This window comes from Myzus persicae, unplaced genomic scaffold (assembly GCF_001856785.1).
Source record: "Myzus persicae strain clone G006 unplaced genomic scaffold, MPER_G0061.0, whole genome shotgun sequence".
Lineage (NCBI taxonomy): Eukaryota > Metazoa > Arthropoda > Insecta > Hemiptera > Aphididae > Myzus > Myzus persicae.
In genome coordinates, this window is record NW_019100725.1 from 402,278 (window position 1) to 419,562 (window position 17,285).

Genomic DNA, 17,285 nt, shown 5'->3' on the forward strand with positions numbered 1-17,285 from the left:
TCTAATAACATTATCAATAATGTATTAAAACATTAGCACGGCGTATTGGATATGCAATATTGATGCATTGGCGAGTATGGTCCCATAACTTACTATTATCGTGGTATAATACAATGTACACTACTGTGCATTATATTATTAGTATCGTATGATTATAATACAATTGAAATAATAACATGATATTTCTATAACAACATTATTATGAAATTACGTTTCCTTTTACGACAACAATTTAATATTTCATAGTAAGGTATATCAAAATAAATTATACATAGGTATTTATATTATAAATTGCAATCGTACTCTTAATATATTATTCAATTAATAGTAAAAATGAATACACGAACGGTATAATATACAATATACATTATATTTAATATGAACCACTTTAAATAAAAACTACACATAACATTCTTTATCAAACAACATTCTATGTAACCTTTCTTTTTTTCTTTTTTTAAATTTACGATATTGTAACGTTTTTTCTATGATATACCTACCAATTTAATAAGTAGTTATTCTAATCTATATTCATATTATACTTGCATGTGCATTAGACATGCTCTCTGCATTCTATACACGTATAGAGTATGATTTGAAAAAAAAATATTTATTATTATATCTATTTTTACTACCACGATTACTCGATAAAACTGTAAAATGTATGTTTCTTATTTGTATTTAAAATATTATATCTGAAGGTTAGGTTCTATAATACTCTGTACCTTAACCAAAATATGTGGCTTTACCATCTATCTCTTCAATATATTATAATAATATGTTCATGTAGGCAAACATTACTTTTTTACGTTGCTCGAGGTGTGTAAAAGTTTGGTACAAAAAAAACTATACATTTCGATATACAGCAAGTTAACAAAAGTTCGGTTAGTGTTCAAAAGTTTAATCAAAACAAAATTATTATTTAAAATACACACATCATGCCTACATACAGTGTGATTATTATTTTAGCAGTAAACAATCATTAACTCAAAAAGCATTTGAACATTTTTAAAAAAATGGGGTTTTCTTAATAATATAATATATTTTCAGTCATCGAAAAATGAAATAAAATTGTATTTTTTATTTTTATAATTTTTTATGATACTTACTGTTTTAATTTCAACTGGCACTTTTAATTTCAAAATTGGCAAATGATAATGAATTAAACTATGTAAAAAAGTATATCCTAAGACGTTATTAATCTTTGAGATAGCGAGTGTTAGTGTTAACTATTTAAAGAATCACCCTGTATGTAATCTACGGTATTTTCGACAAATAATAATAATATATTGTAAGTTTACGAGCGTGTAAAATATTGATTTATGGCGTCGTCGTTATTCATTAGAAAACTTTTGATAAAATTTACATTTTGCACCGTAAGTCGTCACATTTTCAGCTTTTATAATAATTATCTGTACCCAAAATTCCAAACATAAATAATTTTGATATAATACATATTATGACTCGCGAACACGTATACTGCATAGTATTATAGTCATTAATTTTGACTTTGAAACAATATTGTATTGGCGTCCTCGCGTATAGCGCTCCCGACTTAAATGCGAAACGTGGACTAACTACATGACGTCCATAATATTATGTCGATGACCAGTTTAAATGACTCAGAGAAATGCATTTCCCCGGATTTTGGAGTTATATAACCTGTCAGAAATTACGAGAACACGCTAATTATTTATCGTTCGTCCTCGTTAAGCCCACTGAAATACGATTAACTGCGTTGTTTCGAGTTCGATGATAAGAAATACAATTCAATAATCAAACTCATTATACGGTTACACGATTCTCTGCGTACGTTTCGCGAACAAAAATAAACCGTGTTCGAGTAGTTATTATAATTATACCAAAGCGGCACCGAACACTTTGAAGGCGTATTTGTTTAGGGTTCCCAGATACAGACAACAGGGTTTATATTATAATCTCTCTCTCTCTCTCTCTCTCTCTCCACGATACTGTCGATGATAATACATCGATGATTTCACGGATGGAAGTTTCACCAAACGTGTTTAGGTACCTTTATATTATTATTCCATATAAGAGAGTGCTTCCGGGTGCGTGGATTTTTAACGTGCGCTTTTCTCGAGACTCTTCCGGGATCAATAGTATACGCATACATGTGAATACGATTCCGAAGGATTATATGATTTATGAACGTCGCTACGTGGTCCACCGCTGTGGTAGGGATAAAAAAGAGCGTGCGACGGACATATGCAATATAGTAATATAATAATACGCCGAACAGGCGTGAATCGTTTAAAATATAATAAAAATCTTCGATGTGTGACGTAACCGACCTACTACCACTCGCACGGGGATACCGCGTCACCGGCAGCGGCGCGGTATCGAAGCGGGTGAAATCTCACGGCGGATTTATCGAGAAGATATATTGACTTAAGGGAATACAAATGCAAAATCGTTATTTCCCATTCACGCGTGTGTTCGGGGATTTGCGGCCAAAGTACAAAGCAAATAAAAAATAAGTACTGCAATATGTGTGTGTGTGTGTGTGTGTGTGTGTGCTGGTCAGCCGTCCATTTACGGAAAATAGGAAGCACGGGACTTACACCGTAGGTACCTACTACAAACGCGTTCGTTCCTTTAGTGTTTGTTTTTTTATTTTATTTGTGTTTGGCCCGCGAACAGTATGATAGGATTTCGGATCGCGTTTCGACCGTCGATTCGCACGACCGGAATATTATATAGCGAAAAAATAAAAATAAAACGGCAGCGGATGTATATCCGCTGTGGCTGCAGCACGCGCGATTCGTACGGACGCTACGGTGTGCTTTAAGAGTGTTAACCGAAAAATGAACGGAAACGATGACTCGTGTTTTACAACCTGTTTGCGTTAAATCGGTAACGCGTATACACCAGTAACCCGACCAATCGTCGTTTGGGTTGCAGTTAAATCGAAATCGATCGCACGTTTTGGTACACGTCATTACGATTTATTGTAGACTTTATTTTGGATAAAACCTCTAACAGACATTTAATTATAATTACACGGCATAAAGTACATAATTTTTCGATTATCGGCCTCGATCAATGCTCTAATCGATTACCTACTGTAGTAGATAGATGTATTGCATATACGTTTTTTTTATTCATTCAGTGAACTCACTAAAAAAATTAAAAAATCCCACGATCGGGAGTTGAGCATTCTCGGTTATAATAATAATACCTGCTAGAATAAATCTATAATAATTGTTATAGCAGTGTCTATTTCAAAAATTATTGTGATTTCAATCGTTGAGTTTTATTCAAAGATCAAACAGTTTGTCGTCTGGTAAACAGTAATTATTGTGTATCGTTATTGGCCAAATAAGGGAATTGCACCGTTTGTTGGAATTGTGTTCGAGGAAATGTTAAGGCATAAATACTTCGAGACGAATACGATTCGTCGATATTGTGAAAAAGACAACAGGAGCGAACACCCAAAAAATCTTTGGTCAGAAAGTGTGTTACCTCTTATACAACGTACACAGCAAGTCGTGTAATTGATGTTTTCATCAATCTATAATTTTTACTTGCGAGATGCCTCGTAGCAATAATTAACTATTTACAACTAAAATTTTTATTTTTTATTAATATGCGTTCAAAATTGTAAGACGGGCGTGCTATGTCTTAATTATGGTTATAACGAGTATAATGTGTATATTTTATATGTCTACAGTAACTACATAATATATTACGCGGGATAATTTATAAAGCATAGGTACTCACTACCATTTCCAGCCGTAAATTATTAAGCAGTCGATTTTTCTGAAAACGTCGATGCGTCTAAACCGAAATTCGAATAGGTAGGTTTTGAGTTTCATTACTTTTGTAATACTAAGAATCTTAACTAGGCATACTCGAAAATGTATAGAAAGAAGAATTAAAAATATTGATTACCTAGAAAACAATATATTTATTATAATGTCGGTTGATTGAATGTGTCTGTCTTTATACTCAATACGTCATATTACACGCTGCACTGTTCATCTAATATAATTGATCAATTATGTGCATATAATAAGTGTTTTAATGGTTTTTTTTTTTAAACAATTACTTAAATTGTTACTAAAATATTTTACATTCCGAGAGCGATTTTATAGTGTTTATATATTTTATTTTTTGTTCACAAGTTCCGTAGGTAGTAATAATATAACAGATACACCAACATAATATATTACTATAACGAGTGTACTCGGTGTGCGTTTAAGCTGTAAACTACTTCCCGTCGAAAAACCATTTAATAATCCAGTCGATAAATAAATCATAACAGAGTTTCTCTCCCGTGACTGCTAAACGGTCAGTTCGTTATTAAAAAAGGTTTCGATGCAACAATGAAAAAAAGTCTTTTTATAAACAATACCGCGATGATGAAGTACCCCCTGCACGGTATAATAATACCTAATATATTGGCATATTATATTGTTGTGTACGGAACACAACATTTCGTGACATTAAACTGTATGTACGAGTACAATAGGTAATAATAATATTATATTAATACGTACATTATCGTGTTTACGAAAATATATTTGTTTGGGTCCTTTTTATAGGTGGGTATGATTTATTGAAAATAATTAGCTACAGGAAATGAAACCCCGTTCCGGACCGGCCGAAATGCCAGTAAATCCTGCAAACGAGTTTTTTGCGTACCAACTATTTTTCGTCCTCGGAAATATATATTATTTTCTAAGGTGGATCGCATCATGCAAGAGGAAAACTTTATACGGTCTGTTGATGTCTATATTACTATAACGACGATTTCGAGGAACGAAATAATATGACTATTATTCTTCGTTGTACCCTTTTATTTTTATTTTTATTTTTATGACAACAGTATAACCTAACCAAACAATACTCTACTGCTGTATCACTCACTCGCCCTCTATATACGCACACGGTGCAATATTATTATTTTGAAAAACGAGTATTATTGTTTATCGTAGGCAGGTACGATATATTATAATAATCCATTATACAGTCGAGTGTATAGTTGTTAAATCAAACGATGAGCCTCCGAACGTCCGACTCGTCGTCAGCCACCATAAATAATCGTGACGACCGATTCGAATTAGTTTTTTTTGTCGTTGTACAGGTGTGATTGTTCCTCGACTAATAATTATTATGGCTGAATATACCGCACCCATCTACCTACAGCTACAATAACTACAAGTGACGTGCGTGTTTATTGCGATACGAATAGCCACCCATAAATTATGACGACCGATTTGAATTAGTTTTTTTTTTTTTTTTTACTACAGGTGTGATTGTTCTTGACTAATTATGGCTGAATTTAATATCTACCACACCCACAACTACAACCACTGGTGACAAGCGTGTTTATCGTGGTACACGCTATTTTCAATACGTATTGTGCGCAGTATTAATAATAATTTAATCGGCTCCGAAAATGATTATTCTGTTCGTTATAACATGCCAGCAGGCGATTCGATCGGAAATCGACAGCGTATAGTAATTAATAAAAATTACGATCGAGTGTTCATCTCGAGTATTTTACAACGCCGTGTGATACTGCAGTAGTTATATTATATTTTTTTTTTTGCACGCGGAGAGTACAACAAGCGCCCAAAACGATTTTTCTTATAGCCGTCAATAGTACGTTTATTATTAGTTAGAAATACATACAAGGTACACTCACGAAATCAATTTTTAAGTCCAAAATAATAATTTTATAGTAACTTTTTAAAAACCATCGGGATCTATATTCGATGCCCTAAATTTAAATTATGATAACCTATTATGTCTTAATATCTTTAAAAAAATACTGTATTACCTTAAAATATGCAACGCTATAATGTTAAGCTATACGAATAATTAAAATGGATTATTTTTAATGTAAATATAATAGTTGTAGGCTAATGACCTATACATCAAAGCCTATATTAAACTCGATAAAAAAAAATATATAATAATACGCATTTAAAAATATAATATATATATATGATTATAATTTAATATTACACGGCTGAATGTATATTGATTTTACAATGATGTGTTTTTATTTTTATTTTGTGTCTGGAGCAGTGAAAATGTCACGATCTTCAACTTCATGAGTGGTTTCAGATATTGAATTGGAATTAGTTACTGGTACTTCGGAAGGTCAACAATATTGTCTGTATACTTTTCGTAATATTCTAGAGAAAATAAAAACAATTCACGAGAAAACAAAATTTTTTACAAAGTACAAATGTTTTACAAAATTGATTTAGTTAGGTACTTGGCCATCATATAAGAAACCAATAACTATGGATGCTTGGTATTTTCATCAAATGTTAATATTAATATTTTCTATACACGATATAATTTAAAAAATAATTGAGTGTTTTTCGATCTATTTATGGACGTAATTTAGAGTATAGGCTTTTGAAGTGAAACTTGGTTTAAGGAGGATATAACCGCGAAAAATTTGTAACGAAATTATTAATTATTATGCCCCCGACATAAAATTGTCAGCGGTACGAATCAAATGTGAAAAATAATTTTATTTTCTCAAAATTGTCTCCTTAAGGGTACTCCATTTGATTGCTATTGATATGTAGGTATATCATTATTATCTAATCAGACATTTAAAAATTATTGTGGAACGGTGAGACGGAGGGTCGTTTTAATACATACTGTGTAAGTTTATTGAATTTATATACACATATAATATTAACATCCATACACATACATTTACGTATATCATTACGATTTTAGTTACCATAAACCGATAATTACCGTCGTGGCTTCAAAATTGGAAAATCAACCAGGATGAAAAAAATAAGTAAAAATAAATAAAATGAATAAAAGCAATTACACAAATAAATTGTTTTTTGTATCGCGGACTTGAACCTAAAATCCTATCAAGTCCCTTCTGCGGGATAGATCGTTTTCAGAAATATCCAGACTAAAAACTACGCTAAAAACTCACTAAAACCACGAAGAAGTTTCGCTTCATCCACGCGTGATTGCCCACAAACAAATATTTGCAAGTGTATAATATTAACCATATTAAATTTGTATGCTCGGTCAAGAAACTTGACAATTTAATTCAAGGTTTACTTCATTATGTAATATTCAAAAGTATAACTTTTTAAGAACTTATAACTATATGAAACATTAATTACACTATTGTTTATTCTGGACCATACCATGTTAAAACCATTTAAATTAATCTTAAATTACTTACACCATATCATGAACCTAATTCAAACGGTTCCACGGCACCCACACCAGTATGAAATTAAACTCTTACAACAATAATAATCTATCACATAATAATAATATTATAAATGTGATGTTTTTGATAAAAAATAAATTCGACTTACATAAGTATTACAAATAACGGTGTAAATAAATTATAAAATATGTCTTTAGAAATTGAAGGTGCGTACATTGTCTCGGCTTAGAATCGTTTTTTTTTATAAATCCAATATTGATTTAACATTGAATTCAAATGTAATGTATCCAATACAGTGACGAGTGACCACCTCAATGACGAGGTACTCTCGACACCCACTCTTGTGAGTTTCCCGGTTTTTTGCTTTTTGTTTTTTCTCCCATTATTATTATTCGTGGTTTATGAGTATTTTTTATACGGTGTATACAATATACGTTACCTATAATATTAAACTAAATAATTTTTTACTCATAAAGAGAAACATAAACAATGATGAATTATTTATCTCTGGAAAATATAATAATGTGTATATTGCAATATGTGGTTGGTTTTTAAAATTATAAAACTCATTATTTTCCATATTCGACCAAAAAATAAAATTGCAATAATGTTTCTTTATTTCAGCGCGCAAGCACGATAATTCCAATGGATCGCTAATCGATGATTAGTGATTATTAACAATGGTCCCTGCCCGTGATGACAATTTGCGCAGATAACTTCCCATCAAAAATCGGAAAATAAAGGTAAATATTTCAAAATAATTACGTTTATCGGAATAAAATCGAAAATAATTACTTGAAAATCTCAGCGTTTGAATTAAAATGTGGGGAATAAATCATCAAAAAAATAAAATAAAAGTATATCTCTAAAAAATGTATTACGTTATACTATTCAAGTTAATAATTCACAAAGAATACAAATTTCATCTAATACTGTATGACACTTAAATCCGCTTATTATCTAAGTTTAAGCACTGGCACCATATTATGCCAGTTGATAATAAGACGATTGATTACCAAGAAGAAAGTTTGTGCGGGATTTGTTTTTCATCCAAACATTTGCATTTCGCCAAAAGTTTTAGTCCAGCTGGTTTCGTATTTTTCGACTTATATATAGATACCTTTAGGATAAGTTGTTTTGGGCTTGAAATAAACTAGAAGCTATGGATTTATAAAAAGGTTAAAAATGTACTACTTTTTTTTTTTACCTCTACCGTTTATATTTCATCTAACCTTACCACAAACTTTTGACCGTTGAACTAGCACAAACGTGAAGCATGAATTGAGATATTTAATTTTAAAATATTTCTTCTACGGGTGATCAGATATGAAACTACGGAACTGTCCAATAAATAACCCAAGTATAAAATGCATTCGGGGTGGTTCTTTAAAAGGCTATTAATATAAAATATATGTTTTTTTTCATAATTATATCCAATTTTTATTTATTTTTCAAACAGAATTCAGTTTAATAAAGATGTATAGTTCGATGCCGTAATAATAATGTTGTAATAATAACTATTAATCATACCATTTTTATTTTGTATTATTATTTTTTCATAATAATATCGGGTATTATTATTTTTTCATAATAATATCGGGTAATATTATTTGATCACAATAACAAGAACATTTCGCTATTTTTTATGTTTCCATGGACCAATTGTGTTTTTTTGCCATACATCACATATAACTCTCAAATACGAATACCTGTACTAGGTATTGATAGAACTGCAAAAAATCATTCTATTATTTTATAACATCAAAAAGAAAAATTCAATAATCAAACGTTGTTCTATATAGTTATATCTTTTAAATATTTTTCCCTACCTCGGGTAATCTGTTATACGAGTATAATATAAAAAATAACTAATAGTATTATGGCAGTTTAATAATATTGAATCACTTTCTAAAGTTATCGCAGTTTCATCACAGTATAATACATCGGTTAATGTCATAATATCGATCAGCACGTCATAATATTACTATGTTAATATTATCCAATTTTGTAATTATATTTATGGGGATTAATTTTTAACACGCTGGCTAACGATAGATTGACCAATCACCAATCGTCTAAAAACGCAGCGTCCTTACTAGCACGTGTTATCTCCGTCTTATGAAATTACAACAAAACACACTTTACGTTCACGATTATCGTCCATCTCACTTTGTTTACGTTTTAAAATTTAAAGGTACGATTATTGTCTAAGGTACCCCGCAGGTTTATGCTGATGTTTAATATTATGAAGCAAGTTACGAGCATTTAAAAACCGTTGTATTTTTTGTGCACTTTTACACGATGATAAAAATAACAGAGCAAAATGGATATTATTGTGAACGTAAAATAATTGTCCGTGTCAAACGTTCGAAAACCGAGGCAACACAATATGCATGTGTGGCATCCTCTTAACACAGCTGAGTGATATAAACTATGTATATAATATAGTATTATATTATATAACAATATTCAATGATTTTTTATTATAATATCCTATGGGGTACACATTATAGTCTATACGTGCTATTTTTTTGGTTGAATTTTGACAAAGTGATGACTTAGACACTGAAAAAAATGTAAGGTTTATAGGTATGTTTTGAAATAAATAGGTATTATATTTTGTCACAGGGAAAGTGTTGTTTGTGTGTGGTTGTGAGTGCGTGTGCAGTCTCACTTTTTTGTTATTTATACGATTTTATTATACGTATTTTTTTTTTTTATTAAATAAACGTTATTAAATTTGTGTGTTGCAATGATACACGGGCGTTCGGAAGTCTCGACACTTTGCAGATGTTGTACGATTATTATACTACACTGCCACATTTAATAACCCTTCATAATGTTGTCATATTTAATTGCTCTTGAAAAAAATATATATTTTTTAATAACTCGCATCATACAAACCGATGTGACTGCGTTACGAGTTCGTGATTAGGAGTTTAACAAATCGGAGAATTATAACTGTAGAATGAAAACTATGTTGGCAAAGTGGAAATGTCTTTAAAAAAAAAAACCTATTTACAGACTCGAGTAAGTTATAATGCTAAGAAGAATATTACCAATAAACATACATAATATTCGGACAATCGAATCATTGAGTTACGCTTGAAACGAAATACATAAAGCGAAAAGTATGGCAATGATATGAAATAATGTACATTATGACTATCCAATGTGTGGTTCTAAATAAGCCTTAATGTTAAAACATTGTGATGTTTTTTTCAGATTCAAATATAATAGATCAAAACTGCACATAAGCATACATAAATCAAAATCTCAAATAAAATTTAATTACAAAACTGTCAAACCATAACCAAGAAATTGTTGAAAACATTAAAACTCATATCATTAGACCTTGTGTTTGTGATATAAAATTTATTCTAAAACGTAAAAATGGTAAAAAAAAATATAATAATATGACGTTTAAATTCCATAGTCAACAGTTGTAGTTAAATCATACGAGTGAAATACAATTTAAGCGAGTTAACAATATTGTTATAATATTATTATATGGATGGAAATTACATATTATTATATTATAATAAAATGGAAAACATAATTTTGAGTGATGAATATAATATAATAATTTATTCGTTCTTTCGTTTGAATTTCTTAATGATGGATGATGTGTCGCCAGCCAACATTTCTGAAATTTGTCAATTTAATAACGAAGAGCATATTTAAAATATTTAACAGAATATTTTAGGACAAAGATAAGCTAAATGAATCAATATTATACAGTATTATACCAAATATACAAATATAACAAAAAAATGTTTGTAATATTATTTACTAGAACAATATACCTACTAAAAAATGCACTCCCTTCGCTCGTTTTTCTATTGAATAAATTTGTGTTTTTGTGTTATATTATTATTATTACATAATATACATACAAAGAACATTTAAACGCGAAGATAAAATTGTTTTCTATAACGTCCGAAAAATGATCTGAATAGCATGTGTTGTTGGGGAGGGTCGTATAAATTTAAGTGTTTGCATTTTTAAATATTAAATTGCTCTTAAAAATGAATCACGAGTGAAGCAACTCAAATTAACTGGAATGCTGTAAACATATAACTTAACTTTATTTTTAAATGTAAATTATTTTTACACGATACCAAAAGTCATAAATAATCGAAATAATGTAATATCCTATCGTTTTTTGAAATCAAATCAATCAAACTCACTGTAATTTAAATTTTAGACAGCGACAAAAAATGTTGACACAAATGTATTGGAGATGTTTCATTATTTAGGTACCTGTTTTGACTTAATACAATAAAGTTCGAATTGAAATTTAAACTTTGAAGACTCGAGCAACATATTCGTATATGGATTTAATATTTTATTAAGAAATAACAAAAGAAAAAATGTATCATTTTCTTTTCGTATAATAAAGAAATCACAATGAATAATGTCGACTTTGGAGTACGAAAACGGTTCTGAGGTTGTGACAACCCTTCTTGTGGAAATTTTTTTCATAATGTTTCGACGGCTGTTTACAGTTTTTACTTATAAGGTTGGTAAAACAACATTGGAAAAATACCAAAAATACTCAATTTTCAATCGATCAATAATAGGTAGGTCGAATTTACTTGAAACTTTTAGCACGTTGTTCCACTAGCCGGTAAAAGATTTCATAGAGGAACAGATATAATAGTTTGGGATCAATGCAATGCCATAATTTTACTGGAATACAATTTATACTGGCTGCTTACAAATACAAATAACATATTATATGTTGAAGCTAAATTACAAAATTGTACAAGCAAGACAATTAATGTTTGATATTGATTTCGAATTTTACTAAATTAAACAATTTCGTCCACATGTATGTACCTATTTACGAAATATCTGTTCACTGTAGTAAATAACACATTAAAAAATATAATTAAGTATTTATATTTATGTTTTAATTAATATTATTATAAACAATAATATAAAGTTGATTTCTTTATAGGTATTAAAATAACAGTCAAGTTGAATTTTATTTTTGATAACTTTTTATTTTAAAATCATGTACAACGAATTTAAAATATGCCAAATCCATAATAATATTAATTCTTGAAAAATACGCCTTACATAATTAAACTCTGTATATTACATAATAGTGGTTATTTTAACAGTAAATACTCATAATCGTGTATTCAAATTTAATTTAGACACAGTTATTAATAACGTAGTTCAACTTATAAGCATACAATTGGTGATGAACGGCAACACACAAAATATTTGTTTACTACTTAGTTCATCGAAACTTCAAATATTTATAAACTACCTACTTTAAAAACTTTTTTGAAATTTATTTTGTATTAATACAAATTCTCAGATTATAAAATCAATAAAGATTTCGTGGCTCAAAATGGTAAAAATTAAAAAAATAGTAAGAAATATAGTAAATTGTTTTCAATAATACTGGTTCTTTATGTTTTATAATTAGGTATATAAAATATATTTTCAAAGACAGTAATACTTTTAAGGACAATGAATGTTAACTGATTTAAAAAATCATCCAGTTTATGTCTTGCACTGATTCAAATCATTTGTAAAGTACCTATATTATATTCTTTCTAAAAAATATATGTCCATTGTTGTCTAATTCACATTTTCTTATTTTTCATGTTTTTATTGAATTTTTTCTTTGTTTCCAAGACCGTTTCTTTGCCACATTTCAACATTTGTCTTGCTTTTATTATGTCTTTCATCATAAGTGGTTTATACAAGCTGCAGCATTTAATGGACATTGTTTGTTTGTTTGTATTTTTTTTTTTTTGTAATAGATAGGGAGAGAAGGTTCGTGTTTGTACGAAAAGGTGCACTTCTTATAATCTAGTGTAAGTAGTTTATTCGAAGACCAAATCCACATGCGAAACATTAAAGGATTTTTTTCATTATTATTATATCGCGTTCTATATGCAAAAATAACAATGGTGAAAGTCCAAGCGGCAGGTACTCGCCGTCAAACATTTTGGTCGTAATTATTAGGCGAGGTTAGGCTCTAACCATTAGAGTATTATATGTACGATATTAGATATGCACTTATAAGTTAATTTTTAAATCTATAAAATATAAAGGGACATTGTATGCAAATATTTGAATCTTTATTTAGAATTAGTTAACATCGCTGGTGTAATACTTAACTTAATTTTTTATGATCCACAAGACTTATAATATTTCCAAGAAATTATAACATTCAAAATTATAATTTGCACATTTCATAATATTATAATGCCGATAAACTTTCAGCAACGTATAATATTATGACAATAACCATAATGACGTTTTACGTTTATAGACATAAATTGATTTCAGAAAATGTTGTTATTCTATTTAAATAAAAAAACATGAAAAACCATAATGGTAAATATGGGGTCATCATGTTCGGTTTAATATACTCAATTATTATTGCAGTCAGAAGAACATAGTGGAAATGTAATATTCAAAGAAGCCTTTGTGCACAGTTTTTGTTAATACATTTTTAATTAAAGTGATTTTTAAACTTTAATAATTAATACCGTGGTTAAGCGATTAATACTATATATATATAAATATTATGTAGAAACGAAATGATTTGATAACGATTAATGTTTAACATTATTGATACATTTAATTATATTATCGCTAGTGTATATCATGGCCGGTTTGATTACATACCGCGAAATAACTGCCCAGTGCGTTTACTCAACCTTTTGGCCTTTGATCGTTTTGACGTAATAAATGCACGCGATTTGCCAAAACGGTTTTGAGTCGGTTGGTGCTATTCCGGCCTAGAGTCCGATCGGTAAATTTCCATTCGATCGAACGCGACCTAGGGTTATATTTGCACGTTATGTGTATAGAAAATAAACGTACAAATACGTTATATAATGTGACGATTCCGAGGCGGCGCACAATATGAAAAACCGACTCGACAACGAATTAAATTACATATTTCAGCAGCTCGCCGAGATCGTATATAATATCGAACAACCCCCGACGGCCGCGCACCACACGATTTGTCAACGTCGTCTCGCACGAGTATATACATAATAATAATAATAATAATAATAATATGTTATGTAAAAAAATATTATACTCAGGTATAGCAGTGGCGGGGGGGGGGGGGGGGGTGCTGAAATGTACAGCGTCGAGTGGAGCGGCAATAATGAATGTTTTTTTTTTTTATTTTTATTTTTACCAACGAACGCGTAAAAAAAAAAAACGTACGAATTGAAAAACGTTGTATCGAATGACGGTTTGTAAATGTCACGACTGCGACGGTACACGACCCGTATTATTGCGGCGGCGAGTAGTAGGTATCTGCAGAATAATGTATCGCGGACCTTCGACTATAACGGTCGCAGAGATGAGAGAAGTCACATTTTCCGACAGGAATTAATTTTACCACAATGTTTTTATCTCGCACGGGCGTACAACATCTTCGGTGTACGCGCCGTTAATTATTATAGTGGCTGATGATGAGACACGGGCAACGATACAAAATATACGTCACGAGATTTATAGACGTATCGCATGTCGATAAAATCACACGAAATAATAATGAAAACGAAACGAAAAACCCGACCCGATAGACGCGAAAGCGCGGACTATACGCACGACACGACTCCGTCCGGGTTAGTCGAGAATAAAACGTTTCAACCCGAGCCCGTACAAATTAACAATACGGTCGTTGATTAAAAATGCAGTGGTTCCCAAAATTGCATCAACACAGGTGCGCGAAGCGTCAAACCATTATTGTTTAATACCGCGGGCATGGTGCTCGACCCATATCGCGCACATATTGTCTGCTAGGCGCACGCAACTGGTCGGATCGCAAAGGCTTTTAGCGATTTCGCGTCGTGCAATAATTATTATTATCCGCCCGCCTATACCCGGTTTCAAAGGTCAGGTCGGAACCCGGCGGTCGGCCGGTTGTCGTGACCTCTGTTTGAAGTCTACGGGATTTTAATTTATTCGCGGTTTTTAGTGTTGCCGAATGATTGTGCGGTAACGCGTGGTAAGCGGTTCGTCGAATCGAGGTTTGTAATCAGACGAGTCCGGTATCTAGACGGCAGATCGTTGTGACGGGAGTGTTATTTCAGCTACCCGGGCGTGTATAATTGCACTGTGCATCGCCCGAGGGTCTCGCGCGTGGTCGATCACAAGAATTATGTGCAGTCTGCGAATCGTCCAGTAGTAGAAAATCTGTCAAAATATACAACGACGAAATCAGTGGCCCCGAGAAAAGGGCAGTGGCTGTGTTGTTCAGGTATAGTGGACGAGCTACTCACAGGACGACACGTATTTCTACGTTATTAATTAAATTTGCTCTTTTTTCTGCTATCGAGCAAAACTTTTTTTCCGCAAAATTCACCTCCCACCGGTGTCTACAAAATTATTGCGTACGAGTTTCGGTGCAATGACGTAGGTGATATTCTATATTTAAGTGTATCTAATTTATATTTAAGCTAGGGTTGCCGATGGTACACCGGGACGCGTCACCAGTTTATGACTTCTGTCCCCGTCGTCCCGTTAGACCCGCCAAAGGTCCCGCTACGTTATACTTGACCTTCAAATGTAAATAAAATAAGTAGCAAAAATTATAAATTGTACATTTTAAAATGTATATTTCAAAACCTTTACTAATATAATTTCACGTCTCCGGTGTCGGACACTTCTACGAAAAGATTGTATTTACTGATATTTACTGTTTAATACTTATAACCGCCGCCGACGGACCGTCGGTCAACTTTCATGCATTAGTTCGAATCTAACCAACGTGTTGGACGTCTGTATTCTCGATCATTGTGTATTTTCGTATGACGTGGCTAGTTTTCCAATCCAAGAGTCAACAAAATTATAAACGATTCAGAACAATTTCAGAACTCGCTAAAGCTATAACTTTTTGGGAATTAAAATTAAAATTCAATAAAATAAGATAAAAGGCGATGCTCGGTTGTTTGTTTCGATGAAATCATTTAACGGAGAAGTCGATAGTTGTTACAAAACAGCAAGGAATTACTTACAACAGTGGAGTAACCCTCTCATAAAATTTGAGGTATTTTCATAGATGGATCTTACTTCTTAGCTGCAACGGCAAGACGTTGAAAAGACAAAAACTTATTTAAAATAAAAGGTTATTGATAGCATGGATAGTTGTTTTGAAGAATTATTTTACCTTAAAAACTTCATTGACAAACAGAAAGTCGATGAAGATTGTAATACAAAAAATATGCATGACAAATGGTTACATTTCATTCAAAAAACTGATATATTTGAAAGAAAATTTAATTTAATTTTGATGTGACAATACTTATATGCCATTCCTGGTCATAATGCTAATGTTGAGAGGATATTTTCGCTAATAATGACCCAGTACGCCAAAGACTTAACCGCCTTCAAGTAGAAACTGTCGAAAGTATTATTCGATGAAAATTTAAGTTCAAAACGACTTGTTCGGAATTTCATACGTATGTCATGGGAAAACCGGAACTATCAGAACAGGTGAAAAATCCAGACAAAATATGACATTCCAAGTAAGGATTAAGGTTTAGACGTAAAATTCAACAGATGCTGTAAAATATGCATATAACCACGTGTACTGTATAAACTAAATTCAATGCAATTATTATTTTTTTCTATATAATATACATAATATATTACATATTGTATCCTAAATTGTATAATTAAAAATAATTAAAAAAAGGTTGTTAAAATTATTTTTGCAAATGACCCGGTCAGTACTTGAACTTTTATGGCAACCCTAATTGAAATACCTTCACAATATTGACTCACGGTTTTTCTTCAGCAGTTCAGCTCAAAAGCTAACAATAATCTGTTTGGTCAAAAACTCATAAGTAACTTTTATTTTTTATATTTTCATAAGCTAATTTTAGTAGGCGAACATCGACTATAATTCTACTTCTGCTCCGGTGAACAAAAGTCTCGCGAGGAGGCAAAGGGAGCGATGAACGAAACTCACCGACCATAATTTTGAAGTCTCGGCATCGCGGTGCTCACTCGCACGAAGCCAATGTGGGCGGTCTACATATACCTATATAATAATTATGTTATAATATTATGAATATTGCGTAAAAACCATAGGGTGAAA

At 31.3% G+C, this 17,285-nt stretch overlaps 1 protein-coding gene across 4 annotated transcripts in view; it reads left to right on the forward strand.

The window, feature by feature from the left end:
- Positions 1-17,285, forward strand: part of LOC111042682 (octopamine receptor) — an 89,302-nt gene that overhangs the window by 2,515 nt on the left and 69,502 nt on the right. For 3 of the 4 annotated variants that reach the window (XM_022327370.1, XM_022327368.1, XM_022327369.1), the window contains exon 2: positions 7,817-7,935. The exons of the other annotated variant lie outside the window; for it this stretch is intronic. The gene's annotated coding sequence lies outside the window, so the exon portion shown is untranslated. The remainder of the gene's footprint in view (positions 1-7,816; positions 7,936-17,285) is intronic. 4 annotated transcript variants of the gene reach the window in all.